Consider the following 13,372-nt stretch of genomic DNA (forward strand, 5'->3'; position numbering starts at 1 on the left):
TACAGTGTTACACCTAAATTTCATGAGGCTATCTGTCCCAAAATAAAAGGCAAACATCATAAAAAAAATACAGACAATTGTCATGATCCTGGTACACTTACGCAAGAGTAGATTGGTACCCTGCACCACACTTCCCTTGGTGCAGCAGCCGCATATGAACTCAAAGGCAAACCACAACAAGACAAAGGGGAGCGGGGGTTAAGAAGGAGACACTGTGAATTTAACCTGCAATTATTGGAGGGACGTTAGACTTACATATTCAAAGTTCCATTCACAATACACTTAACGTCTCAAATGAGATGAGTAAACTCTCCTACCTCTAGGTCCAAGGCCTACTGACTGTGAGGGAGACAAGTGCTAAACCCTCCAGTAGGGATGGTAAGAGGAGGAGAGGTGAGTTGTTGGTATCAGAGTGGAGACCCTGTAAATCAACAACAATGTTAATATACACATTTATCATAACACTTCCAATCTTTGAATGTTTTACTTTATGGCAATGACATTAATGTTCACCTGTGACCTCTTTTTAAATGATTCAAAAAAATGCAAAGGGCATTACGTCTATGATCATTAAATGCCTCTTGGGTTGCTCAGAGCCAGTTCCTTCATTGGCTATCAAATTCAAAGATGCAGTTTAAATTTCTCTCCAAAATAAGGAAACATGAACAACCCAAGTGTTTTGTCTCAGAACAAATTCTTTCTCAAGAAACAGTTCACAAAAGTTTGGACCATGTATGTAGCCAAAGGTTTCCTGGTATGAGTGTATGGAGGATCTGCCAACAGTTTTGAAAAATGCCACCAAATAAGGCCTATGAAAATTCACATTGGACTCTTCCTGAGTGGCTTGTAAACAAATGTTCCAGTCTCCTATCTTACCAGTGTTCTAAAGAAATGCAGGAGTAGGTTCAGGTAATCAAGGAAGAGTCCTACTGCTGGCTGGGGTTCTTCATAAGTGTCAACTTCCATCAGATGCAGACAGTTTTTACAGCCTGATCACGCCCAGCCATGCCTGGCCATGCCCTGCCTTGAAGTCTCTTTCTATAGTGCATGGCAGTGAGCCACACTTTACCACACCCAAAATAGCTGCATTGCTGAACTCTCTTCCTTTGGAGCGAGGCAGAGCAGAACTTGACCTTTGAACACAGGGCAGCAGAATGTTTAGGGCCATATCGCCTTTTTGGGCAACACTGCTCTTTAAATGCAAGCACACCTAAGTTGTTAGTCAACACAGCTGATGTCTTAGCATGCGTCTAGAGGCACATATCAGTTGTTGTATATTTGAGGTGGCACTCTTGTAGGTGCACTGAGCAGCGCAGCAAAGAGAATGAGGGCCACTATGAGGTCCTGACATCAATTGAGTAAAACAAACTCAATAAATGAGTTCTAGGTCAACGTTAAATACTTAGAATGATGTATTACAATACATTCACAGGGCTACAGTAAAGAAATGATAAAATACACATACAAAATCTTTGCCATGAAGGCTCTTAGCTATAGAACAATACAGAATAATAGGCAAAATCAAAATTATTCTAACTCCCAAATGAGCAGGTAAATCAGACAGCAATTGGGCAGCATTCCTAGCAATATCAGAAAGGTCTGTTGCTCACCCCCTGAAAATGTTTCACTGATTATTGCAGGAAAAACTCTCACTGCTTCCGTATGATCCTTTTTCTAAATTCTCTGATAATTACCACAATTGTGTTCTAGTCACTGCTCCAATGAACCATTATTATGTATCCTCATTTTCTTTCTCCCCTTCTCTGTGATCGTTCAATGGCATTTGTTCATAGCCCCAAACTATGTATGTCTAGGCAGTGGTTTTCTCTCATTCATCGTCTGTGTCAAGAAATCCAGCCTTCTAATGTTTAAATTACTCTCTAAAGGAAACTGCAAATCCTTGTCACCGGAGATATACTCAGGCCAATCTTGAATTCATGTACATGTATACAGCTCGATGTTTGTCAACATTTTGTATGCTGGAGAGCTCTCTGAATGAAAGTGTTGTCCCTCTGCAGCAGGTATGGCAGTTATGCCAGGAACGTTAGGATTTTTAACACAATGCCCATTACTCTTACTCAGAATATTCCACAAATTCCTACAAAACAACAAAACAAACAATAACCAATCCAAGTGCAACTACGCCAATTGTCACCAATCACTGAGTGACCAATGACAGCACAAATCTGTGGTGATATCTCACCAATTCCATTGCAACTCCTCAACTGGCTAACCAACTGAAGCACTGCTTTTTCTGTGAAAGAAAACCAATACACAGCCTGTCAGAAAAAGGGTTGCATGACTCATAAAAACAAGCACTATCTCACTAAGGAGATATTGATTCATCCCCCACTATGCTACTGTCATCTGGAAATGGCAGAACAAACTAGTTACAAAACAACAGTAAACTATTGTGAATGAATGTGAGCAGGCAGAAGAAGCCTTGAAGGTTGAAACATTGAGACCATGCTGGAGAGTCATTTGTGAGAACATAATTTTCAAACAAACATGAATTGCATAAATATGTGCAGCAGAAATAATAAACCATGAATGTGCATGGCGAGGCATTCATTTTTTAACAAGATGGCATTGAGGCCTAAGTGAGGCCTAGGTAGCACATGCCACATTTACCTGGCTCTAACAAGTCAAAGCAAAATTGTTTCAAAGGCAATAATATACAAATATACAGATGTGAATTCAAGTGTAGATCCATATTATGCATATTGTTAATGAAACACAAATAATAATACACAAAAGCTTCTACTGTGTCACTAACTGTGATCCTGTTTAATTTCATCAATCTGTTGTGCATCCTAAATATGTGGCACCTCAGGGAAGAACTGTTTGGTGAGAGCTGTGGGCTGTGACTGAGACTGAGTAGTGGTGGATTTGGTGGTGGTCATGTGCAGGGTGGTGGATTCTGTCTTATCCTCTATCTCCTTCCTTGAATATCAGTGGGTGGAATTCCTGTAAAAGCTTCTCCACTTTTTGTTGTCAAAGCTACTGAGCAATGGCTGCTCCAGGTCTGGATCAGCTGAATTAGCAGCTAGGCTAACTACATGTCAATGAGCTGTAGCTTTAAACAGCTACTTGCTCTTTGCACCTTGTGCAATATTCACATTATGCAAGTCACAATTTTGCTTGACCGGTAACCTTAGCATTCCCATACCACACCTAGTCCCTTTATTATTGTTCTACCAAAATATTCCTTACTTGTTTCTTTTTGTTATAATAATATGTTATTCCTCCTCCTACATCATCAAAAATGATCATAATAAGTGTGCAAAAGGTACACTTGGCTTTCAGAGCTGCAACGCCTAGACTTTCACAAAGGTGGAATTTGTTTCTCAAATACAAGTTGCAAAGAAATGCCTCTGTTGAGATCATTGACAGCACAGGAACACAATTAGCACACTGAGGGCCTGATTTAGATGTTGGCGATAACGATCCCACTGTCGATTTTTTGACTGAAAACCCATCTGCTGCCATGATGGTTCACAGCTGAATTTAGATGTTGGTGGTCCCATAGGTGAGCGCCCGCATTTGTCCCTCCATCTCTGCCAAGAAACACCACCCACATCGACTGTACCATAGGGAAAAGTGGCTGACCGCAGGACTTCAACTACCTTTCCCGCTGTGCAGATAACGTGCAGTACTGCCAAGCAAAAAGTGGTGATCTAACCTCGATACTCGAGTTGGCGGGTTGGGGAGCAAATGAGGTAAAAACATATAGGCCCTCATTATAACCCTGGCGGTCGGAGATAAAGCGGTGGTGGTACCGCCAACAGGCCGGTTGTAAATTTTTTTTAATTATGACCATGGCCGAAACAGCCAACACAGACAGCCACTTTAACACACCGACCGCCACGGTGGTAGCAACAAGTACTGCTGTGGTAACCGCCAACAGCCAAGTGGAAAACAAGGTTCTGCCCACTGTATTATGAGACACCAATCCTCCACCTTTTCCGGGGCAATACCAACGCCATCAAAAGCATGGCGGAAACAGTACACAGAAGGCAAAGGACTCACCTCTGGAGACTCAAGGAAGAACCACAACGCCATGGAGCCCGAACTGCAGGTGCTCCCCATGCTGGTCTACCTCCTCCACCACGAATACCAATACCAAGAGAGTGACACACACACGCAACACGCAACACCCCCATACCCATCTCCAACACCATACACACAAACAGAAGCAATAACATTACATATTCACCCCCTCAGAAATAACACAAGGACAAAATGATTGGAAGAAAGTGAGTGTCATAATATAAAATACTAGAAATACGTCCTCAAAATCAAAACAGTATTTACAGATATATAAATGAAGGGACACTGCCCAGTCCATAATGTCCGTGGGCCACAGGTGGCGGCTGTACCTGTACTTGGGGTGGCCACAGAGCTGTCCACCACCAGCAGGGAGCTTCCATCGGAGGAGGTATCACTGTCAGAACTATCCCCTCCTGTCTCCACTGTGGTGCTTTCCTCGCCCTCCGTTCCACTAGTGCCCTCACAGTCGGTGGATTCGGCCTCCAGGGCCATGTGGTATGCAGCTCCCTCCATCACCGGTGCCTCTGCTCCTCTGCTTCTCTGCCAGATTATGCTAATGCACAGAAGGACAGGGTGACAAAACAAAAAGGGGTGGAAAGAGACAGAGGATACATTTGGTCAATGCCAGCAACAACACCACCGTTGGTGTGCACAACACACAGAGGACAGCCCTACGCACTAGGTGATGCACTACCACTCACAATGCTAGTCACCAGGCCATGGACAGTTATACCTAACGCCAATAGCAGCATACCTGAGACCCAGAGATCCCTGCCCAGTAGTAGATGCCCACTAGCATGTTTGGGGGTGGAGTGCATCAGCCCCTGCCCAACTTGGAACCTACCCTGCAATGTCCGGCCTCGCCTAGGGACACCCACAGGCCCACATCCCTGACCGGAGACCACCCCACCACATGTAATTTACAGATTTTGAAACTGTACTCACTGCCTTGTGGCTGCTGTGATGCCCTCAAGCGCCCATCCAGCTCTGGATAGGCTACTGCCAGTATGCGGAACATCAGAGGGATCAGGGTTCGACGGGCACCCCTTCCTCATTGAGAGGCCATCCCCAGCTGGGCCTCCGCCGTCTTCCTTGCCCAGCGTCTCAAGTCCTCCCACCGTTTGCGACAGTGGGTGCTCTGCATGCCGTAGACCCCGAGGGTCCGCACGTCCTTGGCAATGGCACACCATATACCCTTTTTCCGATCGGCACTGACCTGCAGAAAAATGAAAATGGAAAAAGGGATTAGTCATACCTTCTGGCCTGTTACACCCATGGCCCACTATATCCCTCCCATCCCCTTAAGCACATACATTGACCATCATACATGCTGCACGCTGCCCAGGACCCCTCCCCACCCCCCTTACCCGAGGCCTTCACACACATCACACCATGCATTCATGCCCCATGCATCGTGCCTACAGTGTACTCACCTGTTGTTCTGGAGGCCCATAAAGCAATCAGTACTGGGGTAGGACCCCATCCACCAGTTTCTCCAACTCTGCAGCGGTGAAGGCAGGGGCCCTTTCCCCAGTGACTCGAGCCATGGTCGCTTCCAGACACATATCACAGCAGCACTTGCAGTGTAGGTCCTCTCCTGTTGAAGGTCAGGTAGCAAGTGAGTGAATAGATAGAAAATGGCGCTCACGTCCACAGTGGTGCATCACCAATGGCCACTGTAACCCATAGGGTCCAATGATAACCAATGAGGAGTTGTACGGCGGTACTCGACCGCCACCCTCATCGGCGCACAACGTCAGTGGCATTACCTCAATTTCACCTGTCCCTCTACACAGGACTGGCATCCGCCATTTCAGGGGTGGGCAGGCCATGGCACCTCACTGCGTGACAGCCGACATAAGCACATTTTGAGAATAAACATAAAGATACTGTTTTTGTCACAACATGAAATGTATTGTACATTGAAGATATATTAAGAACTGACCAGATGCTCATCGTTTTGCCCCCTAGAGTACACCCACTGAGGATGACTAGGAGATGGAGACATCCCCCTGTGTACAGGCCCCTGGTGGACTTGACTTTATAGGGCCACAATCCAAGAAATGTGTGCTCTATTGGCGCCAGACCTGATCTCAGCTATCCGTCAGCCCACCCTCCTCTTGTGCAAGTCCCATCTGTGCTCCATTTCTTGGTGAGTGGCTTCTTCCAAGTGACAGTGGCCATGGCACCAGAAATGTCCCAGCCAATGTTCTCGAACGTGCTGACCAGAGTGTTGTCTGCCCTGATGAAACACATGCGCAGCTCATTGTTTTCCCCCAGGTGGAGGATTTGGCCACAGTGAAAGCTGACTTCTATGCAATGGGACATATCCCCAACATTATTGGGGCAATTGATGGTACAAATACTGCCTTTGTCACACAACCCGGAAAAATGAACAGGTGTTCAGAAATCGAAAGAGCTTTCACTCTATGAATATGCAGATAGTATACCTGGCAGACCAGTACATCTCCCATGTGAATGCAAAGTATCCTGGGTCTGTGCATGATGCCTATATCCTGAGGAATAGCAGCATCCAATATGTGATGGCTCAATTCCAGAGGCACCAGGTGTGGCTAATAGGTGAGCCCATGCTCCACCCCCAGTCTATGTTGGTCTATGAGTGTGGTGTGGGTCCTAAGGGTGAGTGTCTGGCTAACAGGTATCCATCGATATTTACAGGTGACTCTGGTTACCCCAGCCTCTCATGGCTGCTGACCCCAGTGAGAAAATCCCAGAACAAGGGCAGAGGAACGTTACAATGAGGCACATGGCTGAACAAGACAAATTATAGAGCGAACCTTTGGCCTCCTGATGGCCAGGTTTCAGTGCCTCCATCTTACAGGTGCATCCTTGTGCTACTCACCCAAGAAGGTGTGCCAGATCATCGCGGTATGTTGCATGTTGCACAACCATGCCTTGAGATGCCAGGTGCCTTTTCTGCAGGAGGATGATGCTGGAGATGGGCGCATGGCAGCAGTGGAGCCTGTGATCAGTGACAAAGAGGAGGCAGAGGATGAGGATGTGAACAAAAGAACATCTATCATTCGACAGTACTTACAGTGACACACAGGTAAGACACTGTAACTTCATCTTCCATTGCAGTTTTGTGTTGTAAATTGTCACCGGCAGGCTGCTGTTCCCAATACTATGGCCACTTACTGTACCCTTTGACATGTCTATTCACTGATATGTGTGCCCTACACTGGCTCCTGGTGTATTGACTGCAATACAATACAGGTCATACCTATGTATACATTACTGTACAGTCTACTTGCAATGTCTACAGATTGTAAAAGGAATACACACTTAAATCATTTGTCATGCCACATGCTTGTATTTTTTAAAGTGGTGCTTATTTACTTGCTGAAAATATAATGGGGTATAATGGGGATCTGCAATGGGCTGGGTTGATGGTGGAGGAATGCCCAGGATAGAGTCCATTCTATGTGGATCACAGGTGCATTGTCCAAGGGGGCATAGGAAGTGGAGCAATGGCAGTTCAAGGTGGACAGGGTAACAGAGTGGGACACAAGGGTGACATTCAGGAGAATCTAATTTCCTAGCGGGGTATTGGCAATGTTCTCTGGCTTTTGCCTGGATCGCAGGGACCGTTTGAGGGGTGGTTCTCCTTCTGCAGGGGGAGGGATGCTGGTGGCTTGGTGTTCCTGTGGCGGGGCCTCCAGTCCACTAGCGTCAGCAGAGGTGGAGGGCTGTTTATCGGTGTGGCTAGTGTCAGGGGCCCGTTGGTGTGCCACTGCCTCCTTCATGGTGTTGGCCATGTCTGCCAGCACCCCTGCAATGGTGACCAGGGTGGTGTGGATGTCCCTCAGGTCCTCCCTGATCCCCAGGTACTGTCCCTCCTGCAGCCGCTGGGTCTCCCGCAGCTTGGCCAGAATCTGGCCTATCGTCTCCTCGGAATGGTGGTGTGCTCTCAGGATGTTGGTGAGTGCCTCATGGAGAGTCGGTTTCCTGGGCCTGTCCTGCCCCTGTCACACAGCAGTCCTCCCAGCTTCCCTGTTGTCCTGTGCCTCTGTCCCCTGAACTGTGTGCCCATTGTCACTGACCTCAGGTCCCTGATCATCCTGTCTTTGTGGGGTTGCCTGGGGTCCATGTAGTGGTGGACACACTGCTGATTGACATGTCCTGTGGACAGAGGTATAGGCCCGCTGGGTGGGTGCTGTGCTGGTGTTTCCTGAGGGGGGAGGCTCTGTGGTGGTATGGGACTGTGGCTGGGTAACCGACTGTCCGGAGGTCCCTGATGGGCCAGGTTGGTCATCCAGATGCTGGCATCCAGAGCTGCTGTCATCACCATGGGCCTCTTCTAGGGGGGCACTGGATGTTGCTGGAACCTCCTCTCCGGTGACGTTGGGTGTGGGACCTGTGGGGATGTAAACACAGTGTTGTTGTTTCTACGTGTGACATCTTGTGAATGGGTGTGTTGCCCTGTATGGCTGTGAGTGCCCTGTGAGCTTTGCCTTGTGTGAGTAGTTATTTTTGTGGGCTAGGTGACTCTCTCTAGTGTGCATGCTGTGGTGATGGGTGTCCATGCAGGTCTGTGAGCTGTAAGTGGTGTCCATGCATTGGTGGTGCATGCAGTGCTGGGTACTGGGATGGGTGGGTTGTGATGGTGGGATGTGTGGGAGGTGGTGGCGTGATGGGAGTATGTGATGGCATGCAGGGAGGGGGGTGAAAGTAGTAAAGATTTGACTTAAAAGAGTCCAGTCCTCCTGCTACTCCTGCCAGGCCATTTAGGATGCAGTATTGCTAAGACTTGCTCCCCCCATGTTGTTAGTTGTGGGGGAGTAGGTGGGGGCCAACCGCCAGTCCTCTGTACAGCTATCTGGTGTCTTACAACCACGGAACGCACCTTCCCCCGTAGTTCGTTCCACCTCTTCCTGATGTCATCCCTTGTTCTTGGGTGCTGTCCCAAGGCGTTGACTCTGTCCACGATTCTCAGCCATATCTCCATCTTCCTTGCAATGGATGTCTGCTGCACCTGTGATCCGAATATCCGTGGCTCTACCCGGATGATTTCCTCCACCATGACCCTTAGCTCCTCCTCTGAGAACCTGGGGTGTCTTTGTGGTGCCATGGATGGCATATGTGTGGTGTGTGTGAGGGTTTGTGAGGTGATGTGTTAGGGTGTGTGCTGTGAGGTGCGTGGATGGTGAATGGGTGATGATGTTCTGTGGCTCTGGTTCAGTGGGTGCTCTTGGTGTGTCTCTCTCTCAATTGTCAAATTCTTTGAGTCTTACATGGATGTGGGTGGTGTGGATGTGTGTTTTGTAGTGGTGTGGGTGTGGTGTGTGTATGAGTGTCAGGTGTGTGTAGTCTGAATTGTCCAATGTGGCGTTGTCTTGTATGTGTTTGTATATTTTGAGCGCGGCGGTGTGTACTGCCAATGGTTTACCGCGGTTGAATGTCCGCCGCGGTGATTCGTGGGTCATAATACTGTGGGCGTAGTTCTGTCGGCGTAACGGTGTGGGTTTTGCTACTGCCATTTTATCACTGACCTTTGGGCTTGCGGACTTGTGTTTGTGTCTGCATAGTGACGGATTGCTATGTGTGGGTCATGGGTAGCAGTATACCACAGTGGTCGCTGTATATTGGCGGCTGTCGTCATGGCGGTAAGTTGGACTTACCGCCAATCTCCTAATGAGGGCCATAGTGTCCCCCGATTTCACTTCAGTGTTCGACTGGACTAGACCTGCTGTTGCTGCTGCCATTGTTCCATGGAATAAACAAAGCTACTCCCCATTGCCAGACTCAAAGGTAGGGATGCTGCATTGCCAGGTTATGTTGGGTGGGCACTGCACATGAAGACGGAGCCACGGCAGGCATATATATGTCACAGTATGTTTCTGTAAATTACTATGACATGCATATGTCTTGAACACAAATGGGTCAGACATGAATGGGGACAGAGTAGTACAACACATAGATCACACACAGACACACATGTCATTGGGATGTCATTAGACACCACAATGACAGTACAATCATACTTGTCAATGATGTACGTGTGTGTGCACTGCAAGGAGACCTGTACTGGTAAGACTGTGCTGACAGTTGTATATGTGAGTCAGGAAGTGTATGTGTGTGTGTGACACTGGACTGGCTGGTTGAGGTGGAGGGAGCTGGAGTGGGTAGTGTGGTTGTGTCTGTATGAGTGTCACTTGCATGTCTGATCAATGTTGTTGTATATGTTGTGTTGCGGTGTGTAACATTCAGGTGAGTGTTGTTGTGTAGCAGACATTGTCATGATGTGTTTAGTTGTGTTTCGTGTGAGTGGGTTTATGTAGATGAGTGTGTAGTTGTGATGGTTGTGTTGTGTTTGGGTGCAGTGTCGATAGTGTGTGTATGCTGTGTCATGGATGTATGGCAATGGGTGTACTTGGTATGTATGAGTTGTGTGATGTTGGAATGGCAATGGATGACAATATATGTGGTGTGTTGTGTTGTGTGTTGTGCAGGGGGACATATCGGGATAAGGTAGAGTGTTTGTGTTTGACTTAACTGTATTCCATAGCCACTGCCATTGTCTATTGCGTCCAGCAACGGGCTCCCTCCATCAGCAATCCGCCTGCACAGCTGAAGCATCTCAATACAGTTGGCAGAAAATCGCCTACCTGATTGCTAGTGAGGGTGCTCTGTTGTGACGGTCTGTGGCTCCGATGCAATACATCTAAATACACCAGGTGGAACAGTACTGACATGACAGTGTTTTTGGGTCTGCCACTGATGCGGCTTGGTGGTAACAAAGTCAAGATCTAAATCAGGCCTTGAGTCTTTAAAATGTCACATTCGTACATTTCGGAAATGCTAAATTTAACACTGTCATGCATCAGCACCATCGCCTGCACCTCCAGCTTGACAGTATCCAGAAGGTCCTGCTTTCCAGAGTAAAAGCAAGCCCTCCATTAAATCCCCAGATGCTGAGGTTAACCGATCTCCATGATGATCAGCATGCCCCGGTATGGATGCCTTCAAGTACAGCCACCTCTTCAAGAAGCCTTAGTTTTACTTTGATATTTCACTGGTGGCACGCATGAGCACCCATAATAGTTGTACTGTCACCTCTCCTATTGCAAAAAGGTTAATGTCTGTGAGAACAGCAGAAATGGGCAAGGTATACACCCTGTCTGATAAAAAACAGGCAATATAAAAAAATAAAAACAAACAATTAAAAAAACAAAAATAAATACAAAGAATATAATGCACCTAAAAAGAGAAAAAAATAATAAAAAGTAAGCAACACCCAGATGATCATAAAGCAGGTGTTAGACCTGAAAGCCTTGGGGTAGTCTTCCCCCCAACCTTTTGTCTACCTCCTCTATGTTTCTGACCTTGTTTTTGCTCGTTTTAGGTTCCCTTTACCACTGCTAAAGAGTGCTAAAGTTCGTGGGCTTTCTCCACTATACATGGTAATATTAGCTTATCCCGATACCGCATATTTCATTTACTTGTAAGTCCCTAGTAAAGTGAACTATGTGTGTCCAGTGTCTGTAACCTGAATGCTACTTGTGGGCCTGCAGCATTGATTGTGTCACTCACTTAAGCAGCTCTTTAACCATGACTCAGGCCTGCCATTGCAGAACTGGTATGTGCAGATTTATACTGCCACGCCGACCTGACGAAATAAGCCTTTTGCCAGGACCAAACCTTCCTTTTTTATTCATATCACCCCTAAGGTAGGCCCCAGAAAACCCACAGGGTAGGGTGCAATGTATTTAAAAGCCAGGACATGTACTTTTAAGTTTTGCATGTCCTGGTAGTGAAAAACTCCCAAAGTGATTTTCATTACATCAATACCCATCCCTCCCATAGGACAACATTGGGATTACCTTATTACCTTGTAATTTACAATCCTAAAGACATACACTTTATGAATGTGGTGTCTCTGAAATCAGAATTCAAAATCACAACTTATGGTGAAGTTGGATTTTAAATTGTAATTTTGAAAATGCCACTTTTAGAAAGTTGGCATTTTATTACTTTAGGCATTTGATACCTGCTACTTGTCTCTGGTCACTTGTCTGGGGTGGGTGACAGCTGGGCATCATGTATTCCCTGTAGACAACCCCACACAATGGGAGATTGGATGTGACTTGATGGGCCTTGATGGGCTATCCTGGCAAGTTGGGAGGGAGGAGCTAGCCACAGCCTTACATACACCTGAATAGGCTGTGTCCTGTCCCCACACAAAGGCTAGCATCACTGCATGTGGATCTGGAGCCAGGGCAGGAAGGGCAGGATGTCTGTGCACTATAAAGACCTATCTTTGATGTCTCCACACAAGTTCCAAGGCCTAACTGGGTGTAAGTACCGGACCCCTGACCTCACCAAGTCAGTACACATCTTGACCTGTGACAACCTTGTCAAGAAAAAAGACTACTGTGCTGCTGAAGGACTATCACTCAGGTGGACTGATGCTCTGCTGGACTTCAGTCTCGCTGTGCTACCTTGATGCTTGCTGTTCTCCTGTCTAAGTGAGAAGGACTGGACCTTCATCACTTGACCTCAAAAGGACTCCGAGTTCCAGCTTTCTGGACTCTTGATCTAAGGTCTCAAGGACATACAAATGTTCCAACCACCCTGCTCCAGGACCTGGACTCTGCTTTCTGTGAGTCTGTTCTGCCAAGTGGTGCCACCCCAGTCTGAGACCCTTGGAAGTTGGGCTAAGGTGTTTGCTCCAGCAGAACCAATGCATCCTCTGCTGGAGGAACAGAACCAGTGTCTCTCCTTCAGCCCTGCCACTGCAACACTTTTCACAGACACAAGGTCCTCTCATACCCTTCTACCCAGCCTTGATGAATACGGCAAAACTTCACATTGCTGTCTCTTTACTCATCAGAACCGAGCATTGCCTTGACTGTACAACGCATCCCCGAAGCTGGTCTTTTCATGTGCAAGCCCCAGTGCCTGGATCCTTGATGTTAATGTAACAAGAAGTCACACCCGAACTCTGCTGTGCCGCGGAACCAATGTATCACCTCTGTTGCATAAAGAATCTTGATGCATGAGCTCTACTGCATGGTTCGGAACCAATGCAATGCTCCACAACCAGGATTTAAGGTACCTATGTACCACGAGCTGACTGGGTCCCTGTAGCAACGTCTCTGCTCCATCACTTTTGACTGTCCTTTTCTGTCGCGACTAGACTGATTGGCGCTTATTGTTTCTATGTGCTATTTCACAGTTTAATATATAAAAATTCATCTCAAGTTCTACTTATTTGAATTTGTAGTTTTGGTCTTGTATTTTTCCTAAATCCTACTCTATTTTTCTAAACTAGTGTAAATTCATTTTGTTTTCACTGTTT

This window comes from Pleurodeles waltl, chromosome 2_2 (assembly GCF_031143425.1).
Source record: "Pleurodeles waltl isolate 20211129_DDA chromosome 2_2, aPleWal1.hap1.20221129, whole genome shotgun sequence".
In the NCBI taxonomy this organism is placed as follows: domain Eukaryota; kingdom Metazoa; phylum Chordata; class Amphibia; order Caudata; family Salamandridae; genus Pleurodeles; species Pleurodeles waltl.